A 26,700-nucleotide genomic window follows, 5' to 3' on the forward strand; every position below is an offset into this window, starting at 1 on the left:
GCATCTATTATACCTCATACCTCACATATCAGTACACTGCTGTATATACTATATATCTGTACACTGCATCTATTATACCTCATACCTCACATATCAGTACACTGCTGTATATACTATATATCTGTACACACTGCATCTATTATACCTCGTACCTCACATATATAGTATATACAGAAGTGTACTGATATCTGTACACACAGCATCTATTATACCTCATACCTCACATATCAGTACACTGCGGTATATACTATATATCTGTACACACAGCATCTATTATACCTCATACCTCACATATCAGTACACTGCGGTATATACTATATATCTGTACACTGCATCTATTATACCTCATACCTCACATATCAGTACACTGCTGTATATACTATATATCTGTACACACTGCATCTATTATACCTCGTACCTCACATATCAGTACACTGCTGTATATACTATATATCTGTACACACTGCATCTATTATACATCATACCTCACATATCAGTACACTGCTGTATATACTATATATCTGTACACACTGCATCTATTATACCTCATACCTCACATATCAGTACACTGCTGTATATACTATATATCTGTACACACTGCATCTATTATACCCCGTACCTCACATATCAGTACACTGCTGTATATACTATATATCTGTACACACTGCATCTATTATACCTCATACCTCACATATCAGTGCACTGCGGTATATACTATATATCTGTACACACTGCATCTATTATACCTCATACCTCACATATCAGTACACTGCTGTATATACTATATACCTGTACACTGCATCTATTATACCTCATACCTCACATATCAGTGCACTGCGGTATATACTATATATCTGTACACACTGCATCTATTATCTCATACCTCACATATCAGTACACTGCTGTATATACTATATATCTGTACACTGCATCTATTATACCTCATACCTCACATATCAGTACACTGCTGTATATACTATATATCTGTACATATTGCATGTATAATACTGTGTAATATATGCAGTGTGTGTGCATGTATGTGTGTATATATATATATATATATATATATATATACAGAGCAGTGTATTGATGTGACACATAGAAGGTATAATACTGTAGATGCAGTGTTTATAGAAATATGTGGTCAGTTATACATTATAGTCACTGTGAGGTACATGAGGTAGTGGTAACTGTCTGAAGTAGTATACATGAGTGAGCAATGAGTAAAAACAGGGCATGGAGGGGGGGGGGGGGGTAAATGATGAAAAGTGGAGGACCTCCTCTTACCTCTCCATTCCAGTCTGTATGGATCAATACAGAGCTGCTTGTGAACTTTTAATACTTGCTGTTAGGGGTTGAAGGACCTGTGATGATGTCATCACAGGTCCTGGCAGATGTACCTTTGAAACCTAGGAACTACACCATTTTTGGTGCAGTTCCTTTGCTAGATTCTGCAGGACCTGTGATGTTGAAGATGATGTCATCACAGGTCCTGGCAGATGCACTGTTCTAACCTGGGAACTACACTTTACACTGTGCAGTTCCCTTACAGGACCTGTGATGACATCATCAAAGGTCCTTTAGCTTTAGAAAGGTAAACAGGAGTAATTAGGGGGCGGGGCCTCTCCTCCACTTCGGTGCCTGCCTGCAGCCTATCAGAGGAAAGGGAAGGGACACGCCTCTCCCTCCCCTGCACCTCCGCTGGCACAGACAGTTTACAATGGAGATGAGCGCAATGGAAGCGCTCATCTCCCTGTGCCCGGCGGCGGCTGCTCACTTGGGGGGGGGGGGGGGGGGCATTTTAGTTGGGGGGGCACATGGGGGGGCACAGCATGATGTAGGGGGGGCCGTGGCTGGCACTTCACCTGCGCCCCCCTCCTGTCCGCAAATGGTAGCGCCCAGGGCACCCGCTCCTTCGGCCCCTGCCTTGTACCGGCCCTGACTGTTGTCCATTTTTGTAAACTTCCCTTGCCATCCATCCGCAAAAGTTCTCAATTGGATTTAGATCAGGGGAACACGCAGGATGGGCCAAAAGAGTGATGTTATTCTCCTGGAAGAAGTCCCTTGTCCTGCGGGCATTGTGTCCTGTAGCGTTGTCCTGTTACCACACAGACGAGGGCCCTCAGCCATGAGGAATGCTCTCTGCAACATCTGGACATAGCCAGCGGCCGTTTGACGCCCCTGCACTTCCTGAAGCTCCATTGTTCCACTGAAGGAAGAAGCCCCCCAGACCATTATGGCGCCCCCTCCACTGTGGCGCGTAGAAAACATCTCAGGTGGCATCTGCTTGTCCTGCCAGTAACGGTGGAAACCATCAGGACCATCAAGGTTACATTGTTTCTCAGAGAATAAAACTTTCTTCCACCTTTGAATGTCCCATGTTTGGTGCTCTCTTGCAAAGTCCAAACGAGCAGTTCTGTGGCGTTCAAGGAGACGAGGTCTTTAGAGACGTTTTTTGTTTTTGAAGCCCTTCAGTCTCAGATGCCGTCTGATGGTTATGGGGCTGCAGTCAGGACCAGTGAGGGCCTTCATTTGGGTCGAGGATCGTCCAGTGTCTTGACGGACAGCCAATTGGATCCTCCGGCTCAGCGCTGAGGACATTATTTTGGGTCTTCCACTTGACTTTTTTGTTCCATAACCCTCAGGATCATTTAAGAAATTCCAAATGACTGTCTTACTGCGTCCCACCTCAGCAGCGATGGCGGCTGTGAGAGACCCTGCTTATGCAGTTCAACAACCCGACCGCGTTCAAAAAGGGAGAGTTTTTTTGCCTTCGCCATCACAACGTGTGACTACCTGACAGAAGATGACAATGAATCCACATCTTTGCACAGATTTGGCCTTTTAAAGGCATGTGGTCCTAAAATGTGTATCAGCTGAAAAACAGCCTGTTTCAGTTTAATCGTTATTTTCAATTAATTAAATGCTCAAAAAATGTTTTGTCTCCCTCCCATTTCTTCTTGTTGGATGTTGAAGCTCCACTTGGAACCTTGTGAAGATCCAGCCATGATACATAGGATTGTTTGCCATTTTTCAAGTGGTCTTAAACTTTTGATCAGGACTGTATCATATAGACTCTCCTCATGTAATATCACATACAGTACAGTTGCATTTCTTCTGTCTGGTCAGTCTCAGTCTGGTCCTGCCAGTAATTAACCCTTTCATGTCCTTTCGGCGACCCCTGGGGGGGAGGGGGGGGGGAGCAGAAACTGTTTATAACTGTTTTACCTTATTTGGGGTCTGGAGGAAAAATGGGGCGTTCATGGCTGCAGACGCGCGGCTCATACGGGTGTCCGGGACTATTATCTGCATATTACGAGCTGTGTCCCTGCGATAAGTGCGAGGGATGAAAGCGCCATGAGAAGACAGATATGTGTTTATGATGTCGGCATCTGCAGGGCCCAGACTGGAGGCAGAAAATGTAAATATGGGGGGCCCCGAATACAGGCTGAACCCAGAGCGACACAAGAGCCCCGGAACGTAAGCAGCCATAGTGTCCATATAATGATACCACAGAGCCTATAGAATATAGGACCAGACCCGGAGCAGCCATAGTGTCCGTATAATGATACCACAGAATCTATATAATATAGGACCAGACCCGGGGGCAGCCATAGTGTCCATATAATGATATCACAGAGCCTATAGAATATAGGACCAGACCCGGGGGCAGCCATAGTGTCCATATAATGATACCACAGAGCCTATAGAATATAGGACCAGACCCGGGGGCAGCCATAGTGTCCATATAATGATACCACAGAGCCTATAGAATATAGGACCAGACCCGGGGGCAGCCATAGTGTCCATATAATGATACCACAGAGCCTATAGAATATAGGACCAGACCCGGAGCAGCCATAGTGTCCGTATAATGATACCACAGAATCTATATAATATAGGACCAGACCCGGGGGCAGCCATAGTGTCCGTATAATGATATCACAGAGCCTATAGAATATAGGACCAGACCCGGGGGCAGCCATAGTGTCCATATAATGATACCACAGAGCCTATAGAATATAGGACCAGACCCGGGGGCAGCCATAGTGTCCATATAATGATACCACAGAGCCTATAGAATATAGGACCAGACCCGGGGGCAGCCATAGTGTCCGTATAATGATACCACAGAGCCTATAGAATATAGGACCAGACCCGGGGGCAGCCATAGTGTCCATATAATGATACCACAGAGCCTATAGAATATAGGACCAGACCCGGAGCAGCCATAGTGTCTGTATAATGATACCACAGAGCCTATAGAATATAGGACCAGACCCGGGGGCAGCCATAGTGTCTGTATAATGATACCACAGAGCCTATAGAATATAGGACCAGACCCGGAGCAGACATAGTGTCCGTATAATGATACCACAGAGCCTATAGAATATAGGACCAGACCCGGGGGCAGCCATAGTGTCCGTATAATGATACCACAGAATCTATAGAATATAGGACCAGACCCGGAGCAGACATAGTGTCCGTATAATGATACCACAGAGCCTATAGAATATAGGACCAGACCCGGGGGCAGCCATAGTGTCCGTATAATGATACCACAGAATCTATAGAATATAGGACCAGACCCGGAGCAGCCATAGTGTCCGTATAATGATACCACAGAGCCTATAGAATATAGGACCAGACCCGGGGGCAGCCATAGTGTCCGTATAATGATATCACAGAGCCTATAGAATATAGGACCAGACCCGGAGCAGCCATAGTGTCCGTATAATGATACCACAGAGCCTATAGAATATAGGACCAGACCCGGGGGCAGCCATAGTGTCCGTATAATGATACCACAGAATCTATAGAATATAGGACCAGACCCGGGGGCAGCCATAGTGTCCGTATAATGATACCACAGAGCCTATAGAATATAGGACCAGACCCGGAGCAGCCATAGTGTCCGTATAATGATACCACAGAGCCTATAGAATATAGGACCAGACCCGGGGGCAGCCATAGTGTCCGTATAATGATACCACAGAGCCTATAGAATATAGGACCAGACCCGGGGGCAGCCATAGTGTCCGTATAATGATACCACAGAGCCTATAGAATATAGGACCAGACCCGGGGGCAGCCATAGTGTCCATATAATGATACCACAGAGCCTATAGAATATAGGACCAAACCCGGGGGCAGCCATAGTGTCTGTATAATGATACCACAGAGCCTATAGAATATAGGACCAGACCCGGGGGCAGCCATAGTGTCTGTATAATGATACCACAGAGCCTATAGAATATAGGACCAGACCCGGGGGCAGCCATAGTGTCCGTATAATGATACCACAGAGCCTATAGAATATAGGACCAGACCCGGAGCAGCCATAGTGTCCGTATAATGATACCACAGAGCCTATAGAATATAGGACCAGACCCGGGGGCAGCCATAGTGTCCATATAATAATACCACAGAGCCTATAGAATATAGGACCAAACCCGGGGGCAGCCATAGTGTCCATATAATAATACCACAGAGCCTATAGAATATAGGACCAGACCCGGGGCAGCCATAGTGTCCGTATAATGATACCACAGAGCCTATAGAATATAGGACCAGACCCGGGGCAGCCATAGTGTCCATAAAATGATACCACAGAGCCTATAGAATATAGGACCAGACCAGGGGCAGCCATAGTGTCCATATAATGATACCACAGAGCCTATAGAATATAGGACCAGACCCGGGGGCAGCCATAGTGTCCATATAATGATACCACAGAGCCTATAGAATATAGGACCAGACCCGGAGCAGCCATAGTGTCCATATAATGATACCACAGAGCCTATAGAATATAGGACCAGACCCGGAGCAGCCATAGTGTCTGTATAATGATATCACAGAGCCTATAGAATATAGGACCAGACCCGGGGGCAGCCATAGTGTCCGTATAATGATACTACAGAGCCTATAGAATATAGGACCAGACCCGGGGGCAGCCATAGTGTCCGTATAATAATACCACAGAGCCTATAGAATATAGGACCAGTCCCGGGGGCAGCCATAGTGTCCGTATAATGATACCACAGAGCCTATAGAATATAGGACCAGACCAGGAGCAGCCATTGTGTCCGTATAATGATACCACAGAGCCTATAGGATATAGGACCAGACCCAGGGGCAGCCATAGTGTCCGTATAATGATACCACAGAGCCTATAGAATATAGGACCAGACCCGGGGGCAGCCATAGTGTCCGTATAATGATACCACAGAGCCTATAGAATATAGGACCAGACCAGGAGCAGCCATTGTGTCCGTATAATGATACCACAGAGCCTATAGGATATAGGACCAGACCCAGGGGCAGCCATAGTGTCCGTATAATGATACCACAGAGCCTATAGAATATAGGACCAGACCCGGAGCAGCCATAGTGTCCGTATAATGATACCACAGAGCCTATAGAATATAAGACCAGACCCGGGGGCAGCCATAGTGTCCGTATAATGATACCACAGAGCCTATAGGATATAGGACCAGACCCGGGGGCAGCCATAGTGTCCGTATAATGATACCACAGAGCCTATAGAATATAGGACCAGACCCGGGGGCAGCCATAGTGTCCATATAATAATACCACAGAGCCTATAGAATATAGGACCAGACCCGGGGCAGCCATAGTGTCCGTATAATGATACCACAGAGCCTATAGAATATAGGACCAGACCCGGGGCAGCCATAGTGTCCATAAAATGATACCACAGAGCCTATAGAATATAGGACCAGACCAGGAGCAGCCATTGTGTCCGTATAATGATACCACAGAGCCTATAGAATATAGGACCAGACCAGGGGCAGCCATAGTGTCCGTATAATGATACCACAGAGCCTATAGAATATAGGACCAGACCCGGGGGCAGCCATAGTGTCCATATAATGATACCACAGAGCCTATAGAATATAGGACCAGACCCGGAGCAGCCATAGTGTCCATATAATGATACCACAGAGCCTATAGAATATAGGACCAGACCCGGAGCAGCCATAGTGTCTGTATAATGATATCACAGAGCCTATAGAATATAGGACCAGACCCGGGGGCAGCCATAGTGTCCGTATAATGATACTACAGAGCCTATAGAATATAGGACCAGACCCGGGGGCAGCCATAGTGTCCATATAATAATACCACAGAGCCTATAGAATATAGGACCAGTCCCGGGGGCAGCCATAGTGTCCGTATAATGATACCACAGAGCCTATAGAATATAGGACCAGACCAGGAGCAGCCATTGTGTCCGTATAATGATACCACAGAGCCTATAGGATATAGGACCAGACCCAGGGGCAGCCATAGTGTCCGTATAATGATACCACAGAGCCTATAGGATATAGGACCAGACCCGGGGGCAGCCATAGTGTCCGTATAATGATACCACAGAGCCTATAGAATATAGAACCAGACCAGGAGCAGCCATTGTGTCCGTATAATGATACCACAGAGCCTATAGGATATAGGACCAGACCCAGGGGCAGCCATAGTGTCCGTATAATGATACCACAGAGCCTATAGGATATAGGACCAGACCCAGGGGCAGCCATAGTGTCCGTATAATGATACCACAGAGCCTATAGAATATAGGACCAGACCCGGAGCAGCCATAGTGTCCGTATAATGATACCACAGAGCCTATAGAATATAAGACCAGACCCGGGGGCAGACATAGTGTCCGTATAATGATACCACAGAGCCTATAGGATATAGGACCAGACCCGGGGGCAGCCATAGTGTCCGTATAATGATACCACAGAGCCTATAGAATATAGGACCAGACCCGGAGCAGCCATAGTGTCCGTATAATGATACCACAGAGCCTATAGAATATAGGACCAGACCCGGGGGCAGCCATAGTGTCCATATAATAATACCACAGAGCCTATAGAATATAGGACCAAACCCGGGGGCAGCCATAGTGTCCATATAATAATACCACAGAGCCTATAGAATATAGGACCAGACCCGGGGGCAGCCATAGTGTCCATATAATAATACCACAGAGCCTATAGAATATAGGACCAAACCCGGGGGCAGCCATAGTGTCCGTATAATTATACCACAGAGCCTATAGAATATAGGACCAGACCCGGAGCAGCCATAGTGTCCGTATAATGATATCACAGAGCCTTTAGGATATAGGACCAGACCCGGGGGTAGCCATAGTGTCCATATAATGATACCACAGAGCCTATAGAATATAGGACCAGACCCGGGGGTAGCCATAGTGTCCATATAATGATACCACAGAGCCTATAGAATATAGGACCAGACCCGGGGGCAGCCATAGTGTCCATATAATGATACCACAGAGCCTATAGAATATAGGACCAGACCCGGGGGCAGCCATAGTGTCCGTATAATGATATCACAGAGCCTTTAGGATATAGGACCAGACCCGGGGGCAGCCATAGTGTCTGTATAATGATACCACAGAGCCTATAGAATATAGGACCAGACCAGGAGCAGCCATAGTGTCCGTATAAAGATACCACAGAGTCTATAGAATATAGGACCAGACCCGGGGGCAGCCATAGTGTCTGTATAATGATACCACAGAGCCTATAGAATATAGGACCAGACCAGGGGCAGCCATAGTGTCCGTATAATGATACCACAGAGCCTATAGAATATAGGACTAGACCCGGAGCAGCCATAGTGTCCGTATAATGATACCACAGAGCCTATAGAATATAGGACCAGACCCGGAGCAGACATAGTGTCCGTATAATGATACCACATAGCCTATAGAATATAGGACCAGACCCGGGGGCAGCCATAGTGTCCGTATAATGATACCACAGAGCCTATAGAATATAGGACCAGACCCGGGGGCAGCCATAGTGTCCGTATAAAGATACCACAGAGCCTATAGAATATAGGACCAGACCAGGGGCAGCCATAGTGTCCGTATAAAGATACCACAGAGCCTATAGAATATAGGACCAGACCAGGAGCAGCCATAGTGTCCGTATAATGATACCACAGAGCCTATAGAATATAAGACCAGACCCGGGGGCAGACATAGTGTCCGTATAATGATACCACAGAGCCTATAGAATATAAGACCAGACCCGGGGGCAGCCATAGTGTCCATATAATGATACCACAGAGCCTATAGAATATAGGACCAAACCCGGGGGCAGCCATAGTGTCCATATAATAATACCACAGAGCCTATAGAATATAGGACCAAACCCGGGGGCAGCCATAGTGTCCGTATAATGATACCACAGAGCCAATAGAATATAGGACCAGACCCGGAGCAGCCATAGTGTACATATAATGATACCACAGAGCCTATAGAATATAGGACCAGACCCGGAGCAGCCATAGTGTCTGTATAATGATACCACAGATCCTATAGAATATAGGACCAGACCCGGGGGCAGCCATAGTGTACATATAATGATACCACAGAATCTATAGAATATAGGACCAGACCCGGGGGCAGCCATAGTGTCCGTATAATGATACCACAGAGCCTATAGAATATAGGACCAGACCCGGGGGCAGCCATAGTGTCCGTATAATGATACCACAGAGTCTATAGAATATAGGACCAGACCCGGGGCAGCCATAGTGTCCATATAATGATACCACAGAGCCTATAGAATATAGGACCAGACCAGGGGCAGCCATAGTGTCCGTATAATGATACCACAGAGCCTATAGAATATAGGACCAGACCCGGAGCAGCCATAGTGTCTGTATAATGATATCACAGAGCCTATAGAATATAGGACCAGACCCGGGGGCAGCCATAGTGTCCGTATAATGATACTACAGAGCCTATAGAATATAGGACCAGACCCGGGGCAGCCATAGTGTCCGTATAATGATACCACAGAGCCTATAGAATATAGGACCAGACCAGGAGCAGCCATAGTGTCCGTATAATGATACTACAGAGCCTATAGAATATAGGACCAGACCCGGGGGCAGCCATAGTGTCCGTATAATGATACCACAGAGCCTATAGAATATAGGACCAGACCAGGAGCAGCCATAGTGTCTGTATAATGATACCACAGAGCCTATAGAATATAGGACCAGACCCGGGGGCAGCCATAGTGTCCATATAATGATACCACACAGCCTATAGAATATAGGACCAAACCCGACGCAGCCATAGTGTCTGTATAATGATACCACAGAGCCTATAGAATATAGGACCAGACCCGGGGCAGCCATAGTGTCCGTATAATGATACCACAGAGCCTATAGAATATAGGACCAAACCCGGAGCAACCATAGTGTCTGTATAATGATACCACAGAGCCTATAGAATATAGGACCAGACCCGGGGGCAGCCATAGTGTCCGTATAATGATACTACAGAGCCTATAGAATATAGGACCAGACTCGGCGCAGCCATAGTGTCTGTATAATGATACCACAGAGCCTATAGAATAGAGGACCGGACCCGGGGGCAGCCATAGTGTCCATATAATGATACTACAGAGCCTATAAAATATAGGACCAGACCCGGGGCAGCCATAGTGTCCGTATAATGATACTACAGAGCCTATAGAATATAGGACCAGACCCATCGCAGCCATAGTGTCCGTATAATGATACTACACAGCCTATAGAATATAGGACCAGACCCGGGGCAGCCATAGTGTCTATATAATGATACCACAGAGCCTATAGAATATAGGACCAGACCCGGCGCAGTCATAGTGTCCGTATAATGATACTACAGAGCCTATAGAATATAGGACCAGACCCAGGGGCAGCCATAGTGTCCGTATAATTATACCACAGAGCCTATAGAATATAGGACCAGACCCGGGGGCAGCCATAGTGTCTGTATAATGATACCACAGAGCCTATAGAATATAGGACCAGACCCGGGGCAGCCATAGTGTCCTTATATCGATACCACAGAGCCTATAGAATATAGGACCAGACCAGGAGCAGCCATAGTGTCCGTATAATGATACCACAGAGCCTATAGAATATAGGACCAGACCCGGGGGCAGCCATAGTGTCCATATAATGATATCACAGAGCCTATAGAATATAGGACCAGACCCGGGGGCAGCCATAGTGTCCATATAATGATACCACAGAGCCTATAGAATATAGGACCAGACCCGGGGGCAGCCATAGTGTCCATATAATGATACCACAGAGCCTATAGAATATAGGACCAGACCCGGGGGCAGCCATAGTGTCCATATAATGATACCACAGAGCCTATAGAATATAGGACCAGACCCGGAGCAGCCATAGTGTCCGTATAATGATACCACAGAATCTATATAATATAGGACCAGACCCGGGGGCAGCCATAGTGTCCGTATAATGATATCACAGAGCCTATAGAATATAGGACCAGACCCGGGGGCAGCCATAGTGTCCATATAATGATACCACAGAGCCTATAGAATATAGGACCAGACCCGGGGGCAGCCATAGTGTCCATATAATGATACCACAGAGCCTATAGAATATAGGACCAGACCCGGGGGCAGCCATAGTGTCCGTATAATGATACCACAGAGCCTATAGAATATAGGACCAGACCCGGGGGCAGCCATAGTGTCCATATAATGATACCACAGAGCCTATAGAATATAGGACCAGACCCGGAGCAGCCATAGTGTCTGTATAATGATACCACAGAGCCTATAGAATATAGGACCAGACCCGGGGGCAGCCATAGTGTCTGTATAATGATACCACAGAGCCTATAGAATATAGGACCAGACCCGGAGCAGACATAGTGTCCGTATAATGATACCACAGAGCCTATAGAATATAGGACCAGACCCGGGGGCAGCCATAGTGTCCGTATAATGATACCACAGAATCTATAGAATATAGGACCAGACCCGGAGCAGACATAGTGTCCGTATAATGATACCACAGAGCCTATAGAATATAGGACCAGACCCGGGGGCAGCCATAGTGTCCGTATAATGATACCACAGAATCTATAGAATATAGGACCAGACCCGGAGCAGCCATAGTGTCCGTATAATGATACCACAGAGCCTATAGAATATAGGACCAGACCCGGGGGCAGCCATAGTGTCCGTATAATGATATCACAGAGCCTATAGAATATAGGACCAGACCCGGAGCAGCCATAGTGTCCGTATAATGATACCACAGAGCCTATAGAATATAGGACCAGACCCGGGGGCAGCCATAGTGTCCGTATAATGATACCACAGAATCTATAGAATATAGGACCAGACCCGGGGGCAGCCATAGTGTCCGTATAATGATACCACAGAGCCTATAGAATATAGGACCAGACCCGGAGCAGCCATAGTGTCCGTATAATGATACCACAGAGCCTATAGAATATAGGACCAGACCCGGGGGCAGCCATAGTGTCCGTATAATGATACCACAGAGCCTATAGAATATAGGACCAGACCCGGGGGCAGCCATAGTGTCCGTATAATGATACCACAGAGCCTATAGAATATAGGACCAGACCCGGGGGCAGCCATAGTGTCCATATAATGATACCACAGAGCCTATAGAATATAGGACCAGACCCGGAGCAGCCATAGTGTCTGTATAATGATACCACAGAGCCTATAGAATATAGGACCAGACCCGGGGGCAGCCATAGTGTCCGTATAATGATACCACAGAGCCTATAGAATATAGGACCAGACCCGGAGCAGCCATAGTGTCCGTATAATGATACCACAGAGCCTATAGAATATAGGACCAGACCCGGGGGCAGCCATAGTGTCCATATAATAATACCACAGAGCCTATAGAATATAGGACCAAACCCGGGGGCAGCCATAGTGTCCATATAATAATACCACAGAGCCTATAGAATATAGGACCAGACCCGGGGCAGCCATAGTGTCCGTATAATGATACCACAGAGCCTATAGAATATAGGACCAGACCCGGGGCAGCCATAGTGTCCATAAAATGATACCACAGAGCCTATAGAATATAGGACCAGACCAGGGGCAGCCATAGTGTCCATATAATGATACCACAGAGCCTATAGAATATAGGACCAGACCCGGGGGCAGCCATAGTGTCCATATAATGATACCACAGAGCCTATAGAATATAGGACCAGACCCGGAGCAGCCATAGTGTCCATATAATGATACCACAGAGCCTATAGAATATAGGACCAGACCCGGAGCAGCCATAGTGTCTGTATAATGATACCACAGAGCCTATAGAATATAGGACCAGACCCGGGGGCAGCCATAGTGTCCGTATAATGATACTACAGAGCCTATAGAATATAGGACCAGACCCGGGGGCAGCCATAGTGTCCATATAATAATACCACAGAGCCTATAGAATATAGGACCAGTCCCGGGGGCAGCCATAGTGTCCGTATAATGATACCACAGAGCCTATAGAATATAGGACCAGACCAGGAGCAGCCATTGTGTCCGTATAATGATACCACAGAGCCTATAGGATATAGGACCAGACCCAGGGGCAGCCATAGTGTCCGTATAATGATACCACAGAGCCTATAGAATATAGGACCAGACCCGGGGGCAGCCATAGTGTCCGTATAATGATACCACAGAGCCTATAGAATATAGAACCAGACCAGGAGCAGCCATTGTGTCCGTATAATGATACCACAGAGCCTATAGGATATAGGACCAGACCCAGGGGCAGCCATAGTGTCCGTATAATGATACCACAGAGCCTATAGAATATAGGACCAGACCCGGAGCAGCCATAGTGTCCGTATAATGATACCACAGAGCCTATAGAATATAAGACCAGACCCGGGGGCAGCCATAGTGTCCGTATAATGATACCACAGAGCCTATAGGATATAGGACCAGACCCGGGGGCAGCCATAGTGTCCGTATAATGATACCACAGAGCCTATAGAATATAGGACCAGACCCGGGGGCAGCCATAGTGTCCATATAATAATACCACAGAGCCTATAGAATATAGGACCAGACCCGGGGCAGCCATAGTGTCCGTATAATGATACCACAGAGCCTATAGAATATAGGACCAGACCCGGGGCAGCCATAGTGTCCATAAAATGATACCACAGAGCCTATAGAATATAGGACCAGACCAGGAGCAGCCATTGTGTCCGTATAATGATACCACAGAGCCTATAGAATATAGGACCAGACCAGGGGCAGCCATAGTGTCCGTATAATGATACCACAGAGCCTATAGAATATAGGACCAGACCCGGGGGCAGCCATAGTGTCCATATAATGATACCACAGAGCCTATAGAATATAGGACCAGACCCGGAGCAGCCATAGTGTCCATATAATGATACCACAGAGCCTATAGAATATAGGACCAGACCCGGAGCAGCCATAGTGTCTGTATAATGATATCACAGAGCCTATAGAATATAGGACCAGACCCGGGGGCAGCCATAGTGTCCGTATAATGATACTACAGAGCCTATAGAATATAGGACCAGACCCGGGGGCAGCCATAGTGTCCATATAATAATACCACAGAGCCTATAGAATATAGGACCAGTCCCGGGGGCAGCCATAGTGTCCGTATAATGATACCACAGAGCCTATAGAATATAGGACCAGACCAGGAGCAGCCATTGTGTCCGTATAATGATACCACAGAGCCTATAGGATATAGGACCAGACCCAGGGGCAGCCATAGTGTCCGTATAATGATACCACAGAGCCTATAGAATATAGGACCAGACCCGGGGGCAGCCATAGTGTCCGTATAATGATACCACAGAGCCTATAGAATATAGAACCAGACCAGGAGCAGCCATTGTGTCCGTATAATGATACCACAGAGCCTATAGGATATAGGACCAGACCCAGGGGCAGCCATAGTGTCCGTATAATGATACCACAGAGCCTATAGGATATAGGACCAGACCCAGGGGCAGCCATAGTGTCCGTATAATGATACCACAGAGCCTATAGAATATAGGACCAGACCCGGAGCAGCCATAGTGTCCGTATAATGATACCACAGAGCCTATAGGATATAGGACCAGACCCGGGGGCAGCCATAGTGTCCGTATAATGATACCACAGAGCCTATAGAATATAGGACCAGACCCGGAGCAGCCATAGTGTCCGTATAATGATACCACAGAGCCTATAGAATATAGGACCAGACCCGGGGGCAGCCATAGTGTCCATATAATAATACCACAGAGCCTATAGAATATAGGACCAAACCCGGGGGCAGCCATAGTGTCCATATAATAATACCACAGAGCCTATAGAATATAGGACCAGACCCGGGGGCAGCCATAGTGTCCATATAATAATACCACAGAGCCTATAGAATATAGGACCAAACCCGGGGGCAGCCATAGTGTCCGTATAATTATACCACAGAGCCTATAGAATATAGGACCAGACCCGGAGCAGCCATAGTGTCCGTATAATGATATCACAGAGCCTTTAGGATATAGGACCAGACCCGGGGGTAGCCATAGTGTCCATATAATGATACCACAGAGCCTATAGAATATAGGACCAGACCCGGGGGCAGCCATAGTGTCCATATAATGATACCACAGAGCCTATAGAATATAGGACCAGACCCGGGGGCAGCCATAGTGTCCATATAATGATACCACAGAGCCTATAGAATATAGGACCAGACCCGGGGGCAGCCATAGTGTCCGTATAATGATATCACAGAGCCTATAGAATATAGGACCAGACCCGGGGGCAGCCATAGTGTCTGTATAATGATACCACAGAGCCTATAGAATATAGGACCAGACCAGGAGCAGCCATAGTGTCCGTATAAAGATACCACAGAGTCTATAGAATATAGGACCAGACCCGGGGGCAGCCATAGTGTCTGTATAATGATACCACAGAGCCTATAGAATATAGGACCAGACCAGGGGCAGCCATAGTGTCCGTATAATGATACCACAGAGCCTATAGAATATAGGACTAGACCCGGAGCAGCCATAGTGTCCGTATAATGATACCACAGAGCCTATAGAATATAGGACCAGACCCGGAGCAGACATAGTGTCCGTATAATGATACCACATAGCCTATAGAATATAGGACCAGACCCGGGGGCAGCCATAGTGTCCGTATAATGATACCACAGAGCCTATAGAATATAGGACCAGACCCGGGGGCAGCCATAGTGTCCGTATAAAGATACCACAGAGCCTATAGAATATAGGACCAGACCAGGGGCAGCCATAGTGTCCGTATAAAGATACCACAGAGCCTATAGAATATAGGACCAGACCAGGAGCAGCCATAGTGTCCGTATAATGATACCACAGAGCCTATAGAATATAAGACCAGACCCGGGGGCAGACATAGTGTCCGTATAATGATACCACAGAGCCTATAGAATATAAGACCAGACCCGGGGGCAGCCATAGTGTCCATATAATGATACCACAGAGCCTATAGAATATAGGACCAAACCCGGGGGCAGCCATAGTGTCCATATAATAATACCACAGAGCCTATAGAATATAGGACCAAACCCGGGGGCAGCCATAGTGTCCGTATAATGATACCACAGAGCCAATAGAATATAGGACCAGACCCGGAGCAGCCATAGTGTACATATAATGATACCACAGAGCCTATAGAATATAGGACCAGACCCGGAGCAGCCATAGTGTCTGTATAATGATACCACAGATCCTATAGAATATAGGACCAGACCCAGGGGCAGCCATAGTGTCCGTATAATGATACCACAGAGCCTATAGAATATAGGACCAGACCCGGAGCAGCCATAGTGTCCGTATAATGATACCACAGAGCCTATAGAATATAAGACCAGACCCGGGGGCAGCCATAGTGTCCGTATAATGATACCACAGAGCCTATAGGATATAGGACCAGACCCGGGGGCAGCCATAGTGTCCGTATAATGATACCACAGAGCCTATAGAATATAGGACCAGACCCGGGGGCAGCCATAGTGTCCATATAATAATACCACAGAGCCTATAGAATATAGGACCAGACCCGGGGCAGCCATAGTGTCCGTATAATGATACCACAGAGCCTATAGAATATAGGACCAGACCCGGGGCAGCCATAGTGTCCATAAAATGATACCACAGAGCCTATAGAATATAGGACCAGACCAGGAGCAGCCATTGTGTCCGTATAATGATACCACAGAGCCTATAGAATATAGGACCAGACCCGGGGCAGCCATAGTGTCCGTATAATGATACCACAGAGCCTATAGAATATAGGACCAGACCCGGGGGCAGCCATAGTGTCCATATAATGATACCACAGAGCCTATAGAATATAGGACCAGACCCGGAGCAGCCATAGTGTCCATATAATGATACCACAGAGCCTATAGAATATAGGACCAGACCCGGAGCAGCCATAGTGTCTGTATAATGATATCACAGAGCCTATAGAATATAGGACCAGACCCGGGGGCAGCCATAGTGTCCGTATAATGATACTACAGAGCCTATAGAATATAGGACCAGACCCGGGGGCAGCCATAGTGTCCATATAATAATACCACAGAGCCTATAGAATATAGGACCAGTCCCGGGGGCAGCCATAGTGTCCGTATAATGATACCACAGAGCCTATAGAATATAGGACCAGACCAGGAGCAGCCATTGTGTCCGTATAATGATACCACAGAGCCTATAGGATATAGGACCAGACCCAGGGGCAGCCATAGTGTCCGTATAATGATACCACAGACCCTATAGAATATAGGACCAGACCCGGGGGCAGCCATAGTGTCCGTATAATGATACCACAGAGCCTATAGAATATAGAACCAGACCAGGAGCAGCCATTGTGTCCGTATAATGATACCACAGAGCCTATAGGATATAGGACCAGACCCGGGGGCAGCCATAGTGTCCGTATAATGATACCACAGAGCCTATAGGATATAGGACCAGACCCAGGGGCAGCCATAGTGTCCGTATAATGATACCACAGAGCCTATAGAATATAGGACCAGACCCGGAGCAGCCATAGTGTCCGTATAATGATACCACAGAGCCTATAGAATATAAGACCAGACCCGGGGGCAGACATAGTGTCCGTATAATGATACCACAGAGCCTATAGGATATAGGACCAGACCCGGGGGCAGCCATAGTGTCCGTATAATGATACCACAGAGCCTATAGAATATAGGACCAGACCCGGAGCAGCCATAGTGTCCGTATAATGATACCACAGAGCCTATAGAATATAGGACCAGACCCGGGGGCAGCCATAGTGTCCATATAATAATACCACAGAGCCTATAGAATATAGGACCAAACCCGGGGGCAGCCATAGTGTCCATATAATAATACCACAGAGCCTATAGAATATAGGACCAGACCCGGGGGCAGCCATAGTGTCCATATAATAATACCACAGAGCCTATAGAATATAGGACCAAACCCGGGGGCAGCCATAGTGTCCGTATAATTATACCACAGAGCCTATAGAATATAGGACCAGACCCGGAGCAGCCATAGTGTCCGTATAATGATATCACAGAGCCTTTAGGATATAGGACCAGACCCGGGGGTAGCCATAGTGTCCATATAATGATACCACAGAGCCTATAGAATATAGGACCAGACCCGGGGGTAGCCATAGTGTCCGTATAATGATACCACAGAGCCTATAGAATATAGGACCAGACCCGGGGGCAGCCATAGTGTCCATATAATGATACCACAGAGCCTATAGAATATAGGACCAGACCCGGGGGCAGCCATAGTGTCCGTATAAAGATACCACAGAGCCTTTAGGATATAGGACCAGACCCGGGGGCAGCCATAGTGTCTGTATAATGATACCACAGAGCCTATAGAATATAGGACCAGACCAGGAGCAGCCATAGTGTCCGTATAAAGATACCACAGAGTCTATAGAATATAGGACCAGACCCGGGGGCAGCCATAGTGTCTGTATAATGATACCACAGAGCCTATAGAATATAGGACCAGACCAGGGGCAGCCATAGTGTCCGTATAATGATACCACAGAGCCTATAGAATATAGGACTAGACCCGGAGCAGCCATAGTGTCCGTATAATGATACCACAGAGCCTATAGAATATAGGACCAGACCCGGAGCAGACATAGTGTCCGTATAATGATACCACATAGCCTATAGAATATAGGACCAGACCCGGGGGCAGCCATAGTGTCCGTATAATGATACCACAGAGCCTATAGAATATAGGACCAGACCCGGGGGCAGCCATAGTGTCCGTATAAAGATACCACAGAGCCTATAGAATATAGGACCAGACCAGGGGCAGCCATAGTGTCCGTATAAAGATACCACAGAGCCTATAGAATATAGGACCAGACCCGGAGCAGCCATAGTGTCCGTATAATGATACCACAGAGCCTATAGAATATAAGACCAGACCCGGGGGCAGACATAGTGTCCGTATAATGATACCACAGAGCCTATAGAATATAAGACCAGACCCGGGGGCAGCCATAGTGTCCATATAATGATACCACAGAGCCTATAGAATATAGGACCAAACCCGGGGGCAGCCATAGTGTCCATATAATAATACCACAGAGCCTATAGAATATAGGACCAAACCCGGGGGCAGCCATAGTGTCCGTATAATGATACCACAGAGCCAATAGAATATAGGACCAGACCCGGAGCAGCCATAGTGTACATATAATGATACCACAGAGCCTATAGAATATAGGACCAGACCCGGAGCAGCCATAGTGTCTGTATAATGATACCACAGATCCTATAGAATATAGGACCAGACCCGGGGGCAGCCATAGTGTACATATAATGATACCACAGAATCTATAGAATATAGGACCAGACCCGGGGGCAGCCATAGTGTCCGTATAATGATACCACAGAGCCTATAGAATATAGGACCAGACCCGGGGGCAGCCATAGTGTCCGTATAATGATACCACAGAGTCTATAGAATATAGGACCAGACCCGGGGCAGCCATAGTGTCCATATAATGATACCACAGAGCCTATAGAATATAGGACCAGACCAGGGGCAGCCATAGTGTCCGTATAATGATACCACAGAGCCTATAGAATATAGGACCAGACCCGGAGCAGCCATAGTGTCTGTATAATGATATCACAGAGCCTATAGAATATAGGACCAGACCCGGGGGCAGCCATAGTGTCCGTATAATGATACTACAGAGCCTATAGAATATAGGACCAGACCCGGGGCAGCCATAGTGTCCGTATAATGATACCACAGAGCCTATAGAATATAGGACCAGACCAGGAGCAGCCATAGTGTCCGTATAATGATACTACAGAGCCTATAGAATATAGGACCAGACCCGGGGGCAGCCATAGTGTCCGTATAATGATACCACAGAGCCTATAGAATATAGGACCAGACCAGGAGCAGCCATAGTGTCTGTATAATGATACCACAGAGCCTATAGAATATAGGACCAGACCCGGGGGCAGCCATAGTGTCCATATAATGATACCACACAGCCTATAGAATATAGGACCAAACCCGACGCAGCCATAGTGTCTGTATAATGATACCACAGAGCCTATAGAATATAGGACCAGACCCGGGGCAGCCATAGTGTCCGTATAATGATACCACAGAGCCTATAGAATATAGGACCAAACCCGGAGCAACCATAGTGTCTGTATAATGATACCACAGAGCCTATAGAATATAGGACCAGACCCGGGGGCAGCCATAGTGTCCGTATAATGATACTACAGAGCCTATAGAATATAGGACCAGACTCGGCGCAGCCATAGTGTCTGTATAATGATACCACAGAGCCTATAGAATAGAGGACCGGACCCGGGGGCAGCCATAGTGTCCATATAATGATACTACAGAGCCTATAAAATATAGGACCAGACCCGGGGCAGCCATAGTGTCCGTATAATGATACTACAGAGCCTATAGAATATAGGACCAGACCCATCGCAGCCATAGTGTCCGTATAATGATACTACACAGCCTATAGAATATAGGACCAGACCCGGGGCAGCCATAGTGTCTATATAATGATACCACAGAGCCTATAGAATATAGGACCAGACCCGGCGCAGTCATAGTGTCCGTATAATGATACTACAGAGCCTATAGAATATAGGACCAGACCCAGGGGCAGTCATAGTGTCCGTATAATTATACCACAGAGCCTATAGAATATAGGACCAGACCCGGGGGCAGCCATAGTGTCTGTATAATGATACCACAGAGCCTATAGAATATAGGACCAGACCCGGGGCAGCCATAGTGTCCTTATATCGATACCACAGAGCCTATAGAATATAGGACCAGACCAGGAGCAGCCATAGTGTCCGTATAATGATACCACAGAGCCTATAGAATATAGGACCAGACCCGGGGGCAGCCATAGTGTCCGTATAATGATACCACAGAGCCTATAGAATAGAGGACCGGACCCTACGCAGCCATAGTGTCCGTATAATGATACCACAGAGCCTATAGAATATAGGACCAGACCCGGAGCAGCCATAGTGTCCGTATAATGATACCACAGAGTCTATAGAATATAGGACCAGACCCGGGGGCAGCCATAGTGTCCGTATAATGATACCACAGAACCTATAGAATATAGGACCAGACCAGGAGCAGCCATAGTGTCCGTATAATGATACTACAGAGCCTATAGAATATAGGACCAGACCCGGGGGCAGCCATAGTGTCCATATAATGATACCACAGAGCCTATAGAATATAGGACCAGTCCCGGGGGCAGCCATAGTGTCCGTATAATGATACCACAGAGCCTATAGAGTATAGGACCAGACCCGGAGCAGCCATAGTGTCCGTATAATGATACTACAGAGCCTATAGAATATAGGATCAGACCCGGGGCAGCCATAGTGTCCGTATAATGATATCACAGAGCCTATAGAATATAGGACCAGACCCGGAGCAGCCATAGTGTCCGTATAATGATACCACAGAGCCTATAGAATATAGGACCAGATCAGGAGCAGCCATAGTGTCCATATAATGATACCACAGAGCCTATAGAATATAGGACCAGACCCGGGGGCAGACATAGTGTCCGTATAATGATACCACAGAGCCTATAGAATATAGGACCATACCCGGGGGCAGCCATAGTGTCCGTATAATGATACCACAGAGCCTATAGAATATAGGACTAGACCCGGGGGCAGCCATAGTGTCGGTATAATGATACCACAGAGCCTATAGAATATAGGACCAAACCCGGGGGCAGCCATAGTGTCCGTATAATGATACCACAGAGCCTATAGAATATAAGACCAGACCCGGGGGCAGCCATAGTGTCCGTATAATGATACCACAGAGCCTATAGAATATAGGACCAGACCCGGGGGCAGCCATAGTGTCCGTATAATGATACCACATAGCCTATAGAATATAGGACTGTAACGGACCGTTTCAGCAGACAAGGGGTTAAAATCCGTTTAGGCGATATGCCCCTTTCTGAGAGACAGGCACAGCTACTGCAGAACACCAATGTCCCGAACTGGATACAAAATAGCACTCCAAACTGGAACCTCACGAATAGCTGCTAGCAGACGAACAGGAATCAGCTTACACTCCTGGCAATCAGTCTCTAACAGCATACAGCGGATCCCCCCATTAACGAGACAAGGCTCCGTGTTGAGGGTCAAGCAGTGGTCTGAGGTGCTGGCACACCCAGCCTGGTTTTTATTACAGTTGTTTGCAAATACAGGTCCGCCCACAGGGAGGTATAAAACAACCAAGCCCATCTGGTGTACACGCCCCTAGGGGACCAGAATGAAGATTGTGACATAGGACAGATATGCAGCACTGTAGGATACACAGAGACAATACATCCCCACAATGCATCATGGTTTCCTCCTCTCTGCCCTGGAGACACCCGAGGCGTAATCCAATTATCTCTCAAGACAAAGAGAAATCACCAATACACATGTGGATATAACAGGACAGACATCACCATTTAAACACACAATGGGACAATGGCACAATAGAAACACACCCAGCATATTCCTTCCAAGCTGACAAGTTACACTTATTATAAATTGTTACAACTTTGTGAGTTTACATTGGCCATACATATAACTAACATCAATTTAAACAGTATAACTTGGGGGACAAACCTATCCAAAATTCACTTGAATAGGTTCAGGGGTTTAAAAGTTAGTATGGGCCATAATCCTGAGACAAGAGGCTGATAAACAGGCCTCTCCAAAACCCAGTGGCGAGGTTGGTTTCGCCACACATCCCCCCCCCCCCAGGGAAGACTAACCAGATACCTGACCTCACGCCGGTCGGTACCTGAGTTAGTCTGGCAGCCCACCCACAACCCAATACTGGACCTGTTGCATTGGGTAGCCTGTCTCTGTCCAGTGAGTCCACCAAGGTTATGTTGGAAGCTGGTACTCCCGGTCTCTGTGTTGCTCCCTGGCTTAGAGTCTGGTTGTTGGAGGGGGAGACCGACTGTCTCTACCCCCTGTGCTGTAAGTGCAGAGACCACGGTCCCATCTGCACTGTTGTGGGGCTTACTGTCTCCCCCTGGTGCGTTAAGCTGCCGCTGGGGAGAGGGGGTAACGAGCTCCTCTCCCATACATACTTCCAGCCGCTGGGGAGGGCGACCGACCGTCTCCGCTCCCAATACAGTGTCCTGCTGCTGGGGAAAGGAGACTGGGCTCTCTATTCCCTGCTGGACACTCTGCCGCTGGGGGACAGGACGACTGTCTCTGCCCCCTGTAACTCCGCCTGCCGCTGGGGAATGGAGACTGGGGTCCCAATTCCCAATAAATCACACAGCCTGCCGCTGGGGAGGGAGGACGCTGCTCTCCCTGTATTTCACACTGCCTTCCCGGCATATCACTCTGCTGCTGGGGGGCAGGAACAACTACCTCTGCCCCTGTAACTCAGCCTGCCGCTGGGGAGGGAGGACGCTGCTCTCCTCTCCCTGCACTTCACACTGCCGCTGGGGAATGGAGACTGGGCTCCCAATTCCCTGCAATTCACACTGCCGCTGGAGAATGGAGACTGGGCTCCCAATTTCCTGCTGGACACTCTGCCGCTGGGGAGAGGAGACTGAGCTCTCTCTGTCCCGCAACTGTAATTTCCGATGGAGGTCCACCCAACGTGGCAGCTGACCGTCACCTTCTGCCCGGTATAGTAGGGTCTTGAACACTAGACTCCTCACGAACTTCACGTATTTCTCAGCTGGATTGGGTCCGAAGAAGTTCAGCCGCAACCACATCATACAGTCAAATTCCTCCACAGAGTATCTGTACTCCACTGCTGGTTACATCCTGGTGCTTTTAGGGTCGCTGTACTGAGACATGCGTTGCCCTTAAGTTGTAAAATCCAAAGAAATGGTGTCTCCTGTAGCTGTCCTTCTGGCTGTAGGAACGATCCCGCTGCTTGCCACCAATGTAACGGACCGTTTCAGCAGACAAGGGGTTAAAATCCGTTTAGGCGATGTGCCCCTTTCTGAGAGACAGGCACAGCTACTGCAGAACACCAATGTCCCGAACTGGATACAAAATAGCACTCCAAACTGGAACCTCACGAATAGCTGCTAGCAGACGAACAGGAATCAACTTACACTCCTGGCAATCAGTCTCTAACAGCATACAGCGGATCCCCCCAATAACGAGACAAGGCTCCGTGTTGAGGGTCAAGCAGTGGTCTGAGGTGCTGGCACACCCAGCCTGGTTTTTATTACAGTTGTTTGCAAATACAGGTCCGCCCACAGGGAGGTATAAAACAACCAAGCCCATCTGGTGTACACGCCCCTAGGGGACCAGAATGAAGATTGTGACATAGGACAGATATGCAGCACTGTAGGATACACAGAGACAATACATCCCCACAATGCATCATGGTTTCCTCCTCTCTGCCCTGGAGACACCCGAGGCGTAATCCAATTATCTCTCAAGACAAAGAGAAATCACCAATACACATGTAGATATAACAGGACAGACATCACCATTTAAACACACAATGGGACAATGGCAGAATAGAAACACACCAGCATATTCCTCCCAAGCTGACAAGTTACACTTATTATAAATTGTTACAACTTTGTGAGTTTACATTGGCCATACATATAACTAACATCAATTTAAACAGTATAACTTGGGGGACAAACCTATCCAAAATTCACTTGAATAGGTTCAGGGGTTTAAAAGTTAGTATGGGCCATAATCCTGGGGCAAGAGGCTGATAAACAGGCCTCTCCAAAACCCAGTGGCGAGGTTGGTTTCGCCACAAGGACCAGACCCAGGAGCAGCCATAGTGTCCTTATAATGATATCACAGAGCCTATAGACTATAGGACCAGACCCGGGGGCAGCCATAGTGTCTGTATAATGATATCACAGAGCCTATAGAATATAGGACCAGACCAGGAGCAGCCATAGTGTCCGTATAATGATACCACAGAGCCTATAGAATATAGGACCAGTCCCGGGGGCAGCCATAGTGTCCGTATAATGATACCACAGAGCCTATAGAATATAGGACCAGACCCGGAGCAGCCATAGTGTCTATATAATGATATCACAGAGCCTATAGAATAGAGGACCAGACCTTGGGGCAGCCATAGTGTCCATATAATGATACTACAGAGCCTATAGAATATAGGACCAGACCCGGGGCAGCCATAGTGTCCGTATAATGATACTACAGAGCCTATAGAATATAGGACCAGACCCGGGGCAGCCATAGTGTCTATATAATGATACCACAGAGCCTATAGAATATAGGACCAGACCCGGCGCAGCCATAGTGTCCGTATAATGATACTACAGATCCTATAGAATATAGGACCAGACCCATCGCAGCCATAGTGTCCGTATAATGATACTACAGAGCCTATAAAATATAGGACCAGACTCGGGGGCAGCCATAGTGTCCGTATAATGATACTACAGAGCCTATAGAATATAGGACCAGACCCGGGGGGCAGCCATAGTGTCCGTATAATGATACTACAGAGCCTATAGAATATAGGGCCAGACCCAGGGGCAGCCATAGTGTCCGTATAATGATACCACAGAGCCTATAGAATATAGGACCAGACCCGGGGCAGCCATAGTGTCCGTATAATTATACCACAGAGCCTATAGAATATAGGACCAGACCCGGGGGCAGCCATAGTGTCCGTATAATGATACCACAGAGCCTATAGAATATAGGACCAGACCCGGGGGGCAGCCATAGTGTCCGTATAATGATACTACAGAGCCTATAGAATATAGGACCAGACCCGGGGGGCAGCCATAGTGTCCGTATAATGATACTACAGAGCCTATAGAATATAGGGCCAGACCCAGGGGCAGCCATAGTGTCCGTATAATTATACCACAGAGCCTATAGAATATAGGACCAGACCCGGGGGCAGCCATAGTGTCCGTATAATGATACTACAGAGCCTATAGAATATAGGACCAGACCCGGGGGCAGCCATAGTGTCCGTATAATGATACTACAGAGCCTATAGAATATAGGACCAGACCCGGGGGCAGCCATAGTGTCCGTATAATGATACCACAGAGCCTTTAGGATATAGGACCAGACCCGGGGCAGCCATAGTGTCCGTATAATTATACCACAGAGCCTATAGAACCAGTCGTATAATGAAGCTATGGCAAATACATGTCCACAGTATGCAGGGCGCGGTATACGCAGGTACAGTGTCACCACTCACACGGCATCCACTAACACAGTACAGCACCGATCTCA

The sequence above is a fragment of the Bufo bufo genome, chromosome 8 (genome assembly GCF_905171765.1).
Source record: "Bufo bufo chromosome 8, aBufBuf1.1, whole genome shotgun sequence".
In the NCBI taxonomy this organism is placed as follows: domain Eukaryota; kingdom Metazoa; phylum Chordata; class Amphibia; order Anura; family Bufonidae; genus Bufo; species Bufo bufo.